The 9,065-nt window shown below is 40.8% G+C and overlaps 1 non-coding gene across 1 annotated transcript; it reads right to left on the reverse strand.

The window, feature by feature from the left end:
* Positions 1-1,303: 1,303 nt before the first annotated feature.
* Positions 1,304-1,376, reverse strand: TRNAV-AAC (transfer RNA valine (anticodon AAC)). The gene has a single exon. It is a non-coding gene; the product is annotated as a tRNA-Val (tRNA).
* Between the last annotated feature and the right edge of the window lie 7,689 nt (positions 1,377-9,065).

The following is a 9,065-nucleotide window of genomic DNA, read 5'->3' on the forward strand; positions in this document are numbered from 1 at the left end:
CCAAGGAAGCAAGGATGTAACAAAAGCAAGAAAAGAAAAAGAACATTACAGAGAAAGCTTGAAATATACAAAAGAAAACATCTAATTTCCTTCCTCACACTGAATTTAGGTACTGCATTTGCGTAGCAGTTCTGACTTCAAGTTTAGCTTTAAGCTATGTATATTTCTATAGAAATCAAGAAGATTCTGAGAAACTGTGTGCTGGCTATGGCTGCTAGGAGACGAGTGAAAATCTTTTTGCCTGCAACATCGAAGAAATACACATCAGCTCTACAATTAGGTCATAACATACCGTTGGTTTTTTTGTTAGTTTTCTTTTGCATGTATCACGTAATGCGTGTTTCAGTCCTTTTCATACTGATATATGGAACTTCGTTTTGCAAAATAATTTCAGGGTAATAGTAATTATACCCAGAACCTTTGCAAGGACAATCTGGTAAGCACACTTTTTCATGTAATCTTGGTTGTTGATAGAAATTTTGTTTGAGAGAAAGAGATGCAGCTTCTGCCACTCGCCTCTCTCAAGCTGGATCGGGAAATGCTAAGTGAGGGGGTGCGTTGTCATAGAGCTGTCAGAGCAGAAAAGCTAAATGGCCTCATGCAGATCAAAATATGCTGATAAACCAATAGGAGCAACTTGTTGCTGAATTACAGGAAAGGAGACTATACACTAATGCAAAGTATTTATTGTAATAGCTTGGAAACACTTTAACTGTCAATATACACGATTTATTAAATTATTAGCATAGATAGAACAACTGTATCTAAATCTCCCATTACCAAAGATAAACACACACTAGAGTTTTATTTCAAAGATTAGATTCCTTCAGCTGCTGATACATCCATTTATGTACCCTAAAGGCAATGTACTAAATAAGGTAACATAGCAGATTGCCACATTTACTATGCTTTCATCAGTGTTTAAAAGCACTTGGAGGAAGCACAATGACTCAAGAAAGGGTAAGGCTTAGGTATATTTTCTTGTTGAATTATTGCAAAGAAATATCTGCAGTATTTGCAGTTTTTATTCTGTTTCTTTCTTGCACTTTCCAGACCTTCCATTTCAAAAAGCCCACCTTCCAGTCCCTGCTGGCCAGCCCCCCCCCGCTGATGCATCGGAGAAGACGGTTGGGCTTCTGGTCTGCAAGCGCACACTGTTGTTTGTCGTGTGCATCTTGTAACGTGGGCAATTGGTGGTCGTTTTCGGGCGGTGTGGTGTGCAAGTTGGTCTCCGCGCGTTTCCACGCAGGTAGGAGCGCGCAGGCCGAAAGCAGGCGGCGTTGGAGTTGAAGGGCAAAAAGAATGTTTCCGCCTGGTTTCGAACCAGGGACCTTTCGCGTGTTAGGCGAACGTGATAACCACTACACTACGGAAACGCCCTGTGCCGCGGTGCTGCCTCAGCCCCACCCCCAAGTTGCTCGGAGGGCTTCAATCCACGAAAACGCCTCAGGGGCAGCGGCCCTCTTGGGAGGCTGCACGCGGGCCACGAACGGTGCTTCCCTCACTTCTCTTCACACGGGAGCTTCAAAAGATGCACTGCCTCCTCCTGCCTCACTTTCACTAAGCTTTCACTCCAACTTCATACTTTTCTTCTAAAATCATTCGTCATCTGCCTCCACATGGGCACGGAGCCGTTCACCGGAACTCTCTGGCTGCCACCTTAACCGATGTAATCCATTTGGTTGTGGGTTGGTGATAGGCAAGTGCTGTGCCAGCTCGGGTGTCAGCCATTCAGAGGCCTTCCAGACACCTGGTGGCCAGTAGAGCCAGAAAGCATTTACCTCCTGGTGCCTGTAAGCTGCTGTGCCTGGCTGTCCTTCTGCACAATGCTCCCAAGATCCACGGTGGGGTTTCATAAGGAAAGCATTTTGTGTTTCAGCACTCTTTGGTGTGAATCAAAGTGCAGCAAGCAGGGATGACTGGGAGATTTGGGATGACTGGGAGATTCGCTTCAATATCACTTCTTATCTGATCTAATGCATTCACGCAGATGCATCCTCAAATTTTCACGTTCTGGGTCCAAAAAGCAGGCAGAATGGTTTAAACTCTTTAAAATCAAAACTCAGGCTGGAAAAACGATGTGGCTTTTCCTCCTGATTTAGAGCTATTGAAATCTGAAGCTTTATTTCCACAAGAAAATCCTCTCCTCTAGCTAGCTCTGTCCTGGTCTGACAGCTGTGTGCACAGGGACAATTCATGCAAGAATCTTAACCCACGACAGCAAGTTTCACTCAAGACATTTCAAATGCCTTTTTTTTTTTTTTTTTTTTTTTGAGGTTGACTCATCCGCTCTGCTTTGAAGTCTTTCATCTGTGTTCAAAATGAAAACCTCCGCTGGCACTTAAAATCTTTGGAGATAGGATGAACAGTAAAGCATTAATTTACACTGTTAATTGGTGTATAAATTAAACCATGTTCTCTCGAGATTAGATGCTTCCAAAGTAAGATTTTTATGAGGAAAGTTCTACTGGCAGTGCTGCAGCAATGTGCTTGTCCCTGCGATGCAAGGCTTGGAAGCTGAAATGAAGCAAAATCAGCAAAGTGAGATTCAGAGAGGAGGAGAAAGGGGTAGCAGAAAGCAGGGATTAGCTTATTACAAGTAACTTCGTTCCTGATTAAAAAATTTTCCTGCAGCACAGAGACAGTGAGTTTGCATCAGAAAGCGCATTTCCTGATGAGTTAATTATTTGTCAGAGCTGTGAGAATTTGCAGTGGGAGGTTGTGCCCTCATCGACCCCATCTCCACATCCCAGCCCAGACAGCATGGCTCGCTGTGCTAATGCTAGCAAATACTGCAACAAAAGGGCTCATACCTTATCTACCCTGGTACCGAGGGGTAGGATTTAGTCATGTGACTGTGTGCTTTTTCTATGTATAGTGCTGGAGGGAATTTTTAATTTGTTGACACATTCATTATTTAGGAAATATTCTGGAAAAAAGAAACAAACTATAAAGAAAGGGAAATCTTATTCTGGTGTATCACCAATTTTTGTGGGCTACTCTGCAATATAGGTACTGAAGTCAACCATGTCCCCCAAATAGAGAAAGATGTTTCCTCATGGTTCATCTCCTATCCCTTGAAGGTTGTGATGAACAAAAATTGCCAGCCCTAACTAGTGACTCCCTCAGCTCTGTCTTCATGCCTTCTTGCCATGATGAGAAAGCACTAGAAGAAATGGAGTTTACCCACCAATGGCTGTGATCCTTTCTATGGACTTGTCTGCCTGCTGAACTAACCCATTTCTCTGAAGGCAGGAGCTGCCAGTGGCTGACTAACACGATGCTCATACTGAAAAATTCTCCCCAGAGAAAATACCAACTCATAGGAAGCAGTTTAATCTGTGGAAATACAGTCCTTTTGTCAAAGTATTGGAAAGAGACAGGTAGGTTTTCTCTGAAGACAACCTGATCTTCAGGCAGCCTACTAAGGACTAGTGGATGTTATAATGGGTAGATTGCCTCAAGGGCTAAAATTTCGCACATTTTTGAGTTTTCATTCTTAATTTACTTCCTGGAGACTCACATAGATACAAATACTTTCCAAACTTGAAAACTTAAGCAAAATAGAGTTGCACTTCATAGCCCAGTTCTCACAGTAGCTTCTTTGAGATGTATATGTAGTAAGCAGAAACTAATATGTGATCATACTTAATTTGTATCCTTGAGAATAGCTCTCCTTTTCCAAACTGATCCATTGTAAATAATTATTCTATAGAAGCAGTTTAATGCTGGAGTTGCCTAACTCCACAGAAACAGTGGAGTATGCAGTGAGCCTAAACATTTGTAGAGGAAAGTGCACAGGGATTCATACACTATTTGAAGGGGAGTAATTTCTAATTTCTAATGCAGCACCATTAGTCAGACTGCACAGAGGCAGGGAAGATGGCAAATGCCTACGGTGGTTCTTTTAAGAATTTTCATATTTACATCAAAGTCAGAATACAAAATGCTTCCAAACTTGTAATTGCACAGTTAGGAATAAAAATGGAGCTATGGACTTCACCATTCCTTAGCAGCTCGTTCATTGCCCCATAACCAATAGGACTCTTCCCTTTCTGTCTTACCAAATCTTAACCCTAGCTCTGTATCTTGAGAGTGGCCAGGTCCAACATACAGCCCCATCTCTGGCCCTCACCAAAAACTGATCAAAATTGAAAGCTTTCAGCAGAATCCCCCCTCCCTTAGTAGCCCATTCACAGCCCCATCACATCTGGGTTATTTTGTATTCTGTCTTGCACAACACTTACCTAACACTAACTCTAGAGAATGGTCTGGTCAAAGGTTAAAATTCATACTGAGCTGTATGTATTCCTAGTGAATTCTTTTGTACCACCTTAAATAATGAGTGTGAGAAACGTCTGATGTAAACTGATAAAATAGAGGGAGAAAAGGAATCAAACTAAAAAGGGTAACTAAATAACATTTACTCTATAAATGTCTCTCAAGAGCTTGCAACCCTGATTCTGGGCAGCACTTTTGAAAATGCTTTATTTGACATCTCACTTGAAAAGTCAAAACGAAGAAGAATTATTTTGGTCTGTCTTTCTAACCTTTGCACACCTATTGTACCTTGAGAATTGCAAGATCTAAGGTCAAACTGAGTTTATAGAGTATATTTCTTACAATCTTGTCACGTAAAGACTCAGTTAAAACAACAGACAAATGACCAAGGTAAAACAGCTCAATGACCCGGTTTTTCTCTTGGTAGTGTGCAAGGCATCTGATGTTTAAATGAGAACCATGCTACCCCAGAAATCTCTAATCTTCTCCCCAGTGCATCGGCTCTATTGACTGCCCTGCAGCACAGACACATAATTTAAGCAGCATCAGAGATAGAACTAGAGCAGGTGTTGCATTTTGATGGAGGGAAGTTCCTGACCCTTCAATGATGATTTGTGATTTCTCAGAGGGAGGAGAAAAGTTTGCCCTATTCCTCCCTCCACTTCCCTGTCTGTGAAGTGTTTTGTCATTAAATGAAAAATCATAAAATGACAGACTCATATAGGTTGGTGTATGGGAACCATTAAATTATGGCCTGAACCAGTGATTGAGCACCTGATGAGGGGCATAACCAGCCCTGGGAGCACAGGTGCTAGGAATTCATCTATGTGCCCAGAAGGGGTGGGTCCTGGGTCCACCTCTCTCTAACTTCATTCAAGAGTTGGCAGCCAAAGGGGAACCAGTTCTACTTAGAAATTGCCTCCTGGGGGAGTTTTCAGCAAGCCCTCATCTTTGGAAGGGGGTAAGCTATTGCTTCTTCATTACTGGATTATAACTACTGCCTTTCATGGGTGATCTGAAAGTGGTTAAAGGCAACTATATCAACTGCTTCCTATCCTTACAGTTGGAAAGACCTTTAAGTTCCTCATGTCCAACCAACTGCATAACCCTGGAAGTCCATAGCGAAATCATGTTCTTAAGTGCCCTGTCCACAGCTCTAATCCTGTTTTGATTTCATAAAATAGTCAAAGTTTTCTGTACCTGGAAATGAATGTTTCCAGCCCTTTTGGATTTTTTCCAGCCCTTCTCTTGGCTTTGATAAGTTTTTGATTTTTACACTAAGTAGGGAGCCTGTCTTATGAAAACAGTAGCAAAGGACATCCAGTACTTCACTGGAAAATGAGTGACAGCAGCTCTGTCATGTTCTAAGGCAGCCGAGAATTGAGTCCTAGCAAGAAGTGACTTACAGATGACTTTGTCTTGTTTGGGAAGCTGTGAGCAAGAAACCACAAGAGAGGGCACTGCTATAAGCAGAGGACTGCAAGGTGATGTGTGCTTTTGGTTCCTTAACTGAGTGCTTCCTGTGCAGTCTAAGGAATTCAGTACGCCTCACAAGAAGGAGAGTGATTCCTATGCTGCTCCCATTTGAAAGTTTTACTGACATCAGGCTGGGAATAAAGCTTCATTTCTTTCCCTTTGTGCTGCTCAGTCATCCCGAGTGTTTTTCTGATCGAAGTGTCTTCAAGAGCCATTGAGGGACTCTGCAGCCATTTTATGTAGAAGAGCTTGAAGAGAGCAAGCTGTTTCTCTCCAATAAAGTTTCCCCAATCCCTATACATGAGTGCTTATTCTGTGTTCATAGCGGTTGTCTTTCAGAAAGAGTTATCTGGTGGGACTGTTAAAATAAAGGTAAGAGATTTTAAAGATCCCTGAGATGGCACTTTGTCCTTCTGCTCTTGTTGTCTCAAATGTGTTTATTTTGTTTCTCCCACTTAGTGCAAGCTTTGCATTACAGTGTATTTAGTGTTATGCTGTATTTCTACACACTAAGTGCTAGAGGCAAGTTCGGACCGAAGGTGCTCTTAGCAACAGTGTGTGTGTCAGCTCTGTGCCTTGGTAGTATTTTTGCTGTGCTTGCTGCATTACAAGTAGTGCCCCTGCAGTCTCAGTGCAATCTGGTGGTCTTTTATTTCTGACCATGTGAGAAATGCCACGTACTGAGGAGAAGGTGCTGTTCTTTCTGAGACAGCTGCATTGCAGTGGCTCCTGGAGTCAGCAAGTGCTGGATGGAAGGGACGCCAGGTTAGAGTGGTCCTGTGGTAAATAAGATGATGTAAGAACAAAGCATAATTCAGTGGCTACAGCTGGGGAATCCCGAAAAATACTTAATGTTGGATAGCTTTAGCTGAACCATGCGGAGCTGCAGGGCTCTGCCAGGAATCACTACCACAGCAAGTTCCATGGGTGATGCAGACAGACCTATAAATTTGATATTAGACAGATAGCTTATTTCATAGCATGTTGCTATGTAGCAATTAATAATGTATCTTTTAAACTTCCATTCAAGGATGGCTGTATACAGCATTTGTTTTGGCTTGCCATCTAATGATGATTTGCATTTCCATCAACTACTTATTTCTCCAAATACACTTCTCCAATACGTCATTAAGAAGGCACTGCAGATGGAAATAAAATACTATGTTAAAAAATTTCTTTTTATCTGTACTGTCCTTCCCCAGTCTCATTTACAGAGCTTGTCTTGTAATCCTTCCACACCTTATAGTACAAGAAGACCTCATGACACTTGATAAACGACAATAAAATCAGGTGGAGGATTTTGACCAGCAAAATGATCAGTCACTCTTTGTCTGAAGCATGGTAATGAAATACATGCAGGACTTTGTGTTTGTTTGTTTGTTTGTTTTTTTGAGGGCAAAGTAAGCATTAATGCTGTAAATCAAGCTCTCAACTGTTTTCTTCTTGACACTTTCCAGTAGCGTCAAACTGGGATTTAACACTAATATGACAAGAGCAAGCAAGCTTAACAAATTAGACTCTTGGCCTCTCACAAAAAAAGACCCTATTTACGTTGTAAGAATTAGAGTTTATTTATGGTATAATCTTGACTGGATACTTGCTCCTAATATTTAAATATATATATGGAAAAAGACTAATGCTGCCAGATGACTCCACTGCATATGATTTGTGTTGATAAATACACAGCAAGTTCCATAGAGGAAACAAAAGCAACATTTAGATTTTCAATTGGATCATATTGTCATGTTATTATGTTCACTTCTGTTCCTCTTCATGAAGTTGGTAAGGACTCATCAAATCTGCCAGGAAAAATGAGCCTCAGGTATCTTCTATTCAATGCACGTGTTCTATCTGAAGTATTGTATCACACACCAAATATTGAATTTGCAATGCTGAACATAATTTGCTAGAAATTGTATAGTTCCTAAATTAGTTTGTAATGGTGCAGTTTTATCTACTACAATCCACTTTCCTGGATTGATTTGATGTGTGCATTTATGGAAGACTGAACCTTCAGGCATTTGTTTTGCCTGAAGGGGGAATCATCTGTCTACTTTCATTGAGCTACTGTATTGATGTGGATTTATAGGAGACTTTTTTCAAAAAATCACAATGTATGTAGTGTGAAAATCTCACGTATGCTTGGGAGAGAAAATAAGAATTGATCCGTACGTCTAAGATTTAATTGTCATTGGAAATCAAGAGCAAATACAAAATGTCCTTCTGCTAAAGGAGTTTGTAAGGTATAATTGTTACACCATATTTATTTTTAACCTGTTGGCCAATTTCAATCAGATTTGACAAAACAGTATAGGTGTATCAAACACATTTGTTGAAGACAGGCAGCAAGCTGCTGGGTTATTACTAGCCGTGGAGAGTGAAAGTCTTATAATCTTTTGCTTTGTTAGATGTTGAAGAATCTTTGTAGAAAATATGTAGGAAATCAAAGCTGATTACTTGATGTGTGACAGAATGGTCTTTGAAGTAAAGCTTCAAGTCACTGATTTTTATTTTTTTTTAATATTATTGATAATAAAGACTTAAAGATCCTGAAGTCAAAGTGAGTTTTTCAGGAAAGATTACGAAAGGAGTGTCTCAAGCACTGAACTTCAGAAGCTATTGAAAACAAAGAAAATGGTGAGAGTAGGAATCGGAGAAGGAAATATTAAAAAAAAAAAAAAAAAAAAATACAATGTGGTCAGGTAGTCAAGGACTGAGTTCCAGTTGTTTGAGACAACTGACAAATACCAGTGTGTCAATCTATTGTTTATTTTTGTCTGTAACTCTTATAAGTATTTAAAAGCACGTTTTGTTTTTTTTCTTCCTGTGACCCAACTCTTGCAAAGAATTTCAGATGGATGTCAGTGCCTATGGAAACCCTCGTTAAATATTCTATCATTCTTCTAATTCATTAAGGGCATGTCATCTATTCAGAGTTGTTGCATGTAATTTTGGAGTCTCCAGATATTGGTATGCAGGTACTCTGTAGCCTGAGTGTGTAGTCAGTGTACAAGTTCACTTTTGAAGAGGGGAGAGCCATTTCTCCCAAAAGGGTGCATCATTTCTGCTGAGATGTTGTTTGTGGTACAGCAAGTTGACTTGGACACCTTTCTGAGCTTTGAGTAGACAAGGGGCAGGAGGTGGCTGCAGAGCTGTGCTACAGCAGAGATGTATTTCTTCAGGATGTGGCCAGACATGCCCAGCACAATGGCTTCCAGCTTCCACCTCAAATGTCTGTAGCTCTGTGTCCATATCCTTGGTAGGCACCAACTTTGCCACCTGTGCCTTGAAGATTGCTCTCATACCTC

Source organism: Meleagris gallopavo, chromosome 1 (genome assembly GCF_905368555.1).
Source record: "Meleagris gallopavo chromosome 1, MGAL_WU_HG_1.1, whole genome shotgun sequence".
NCBI classification, from domain to species: Eukaryota; Metazoa; Chordata; class Aves; order Galliformes; family Phasianidae; genus Meleagris; species Meleagris gallopavo.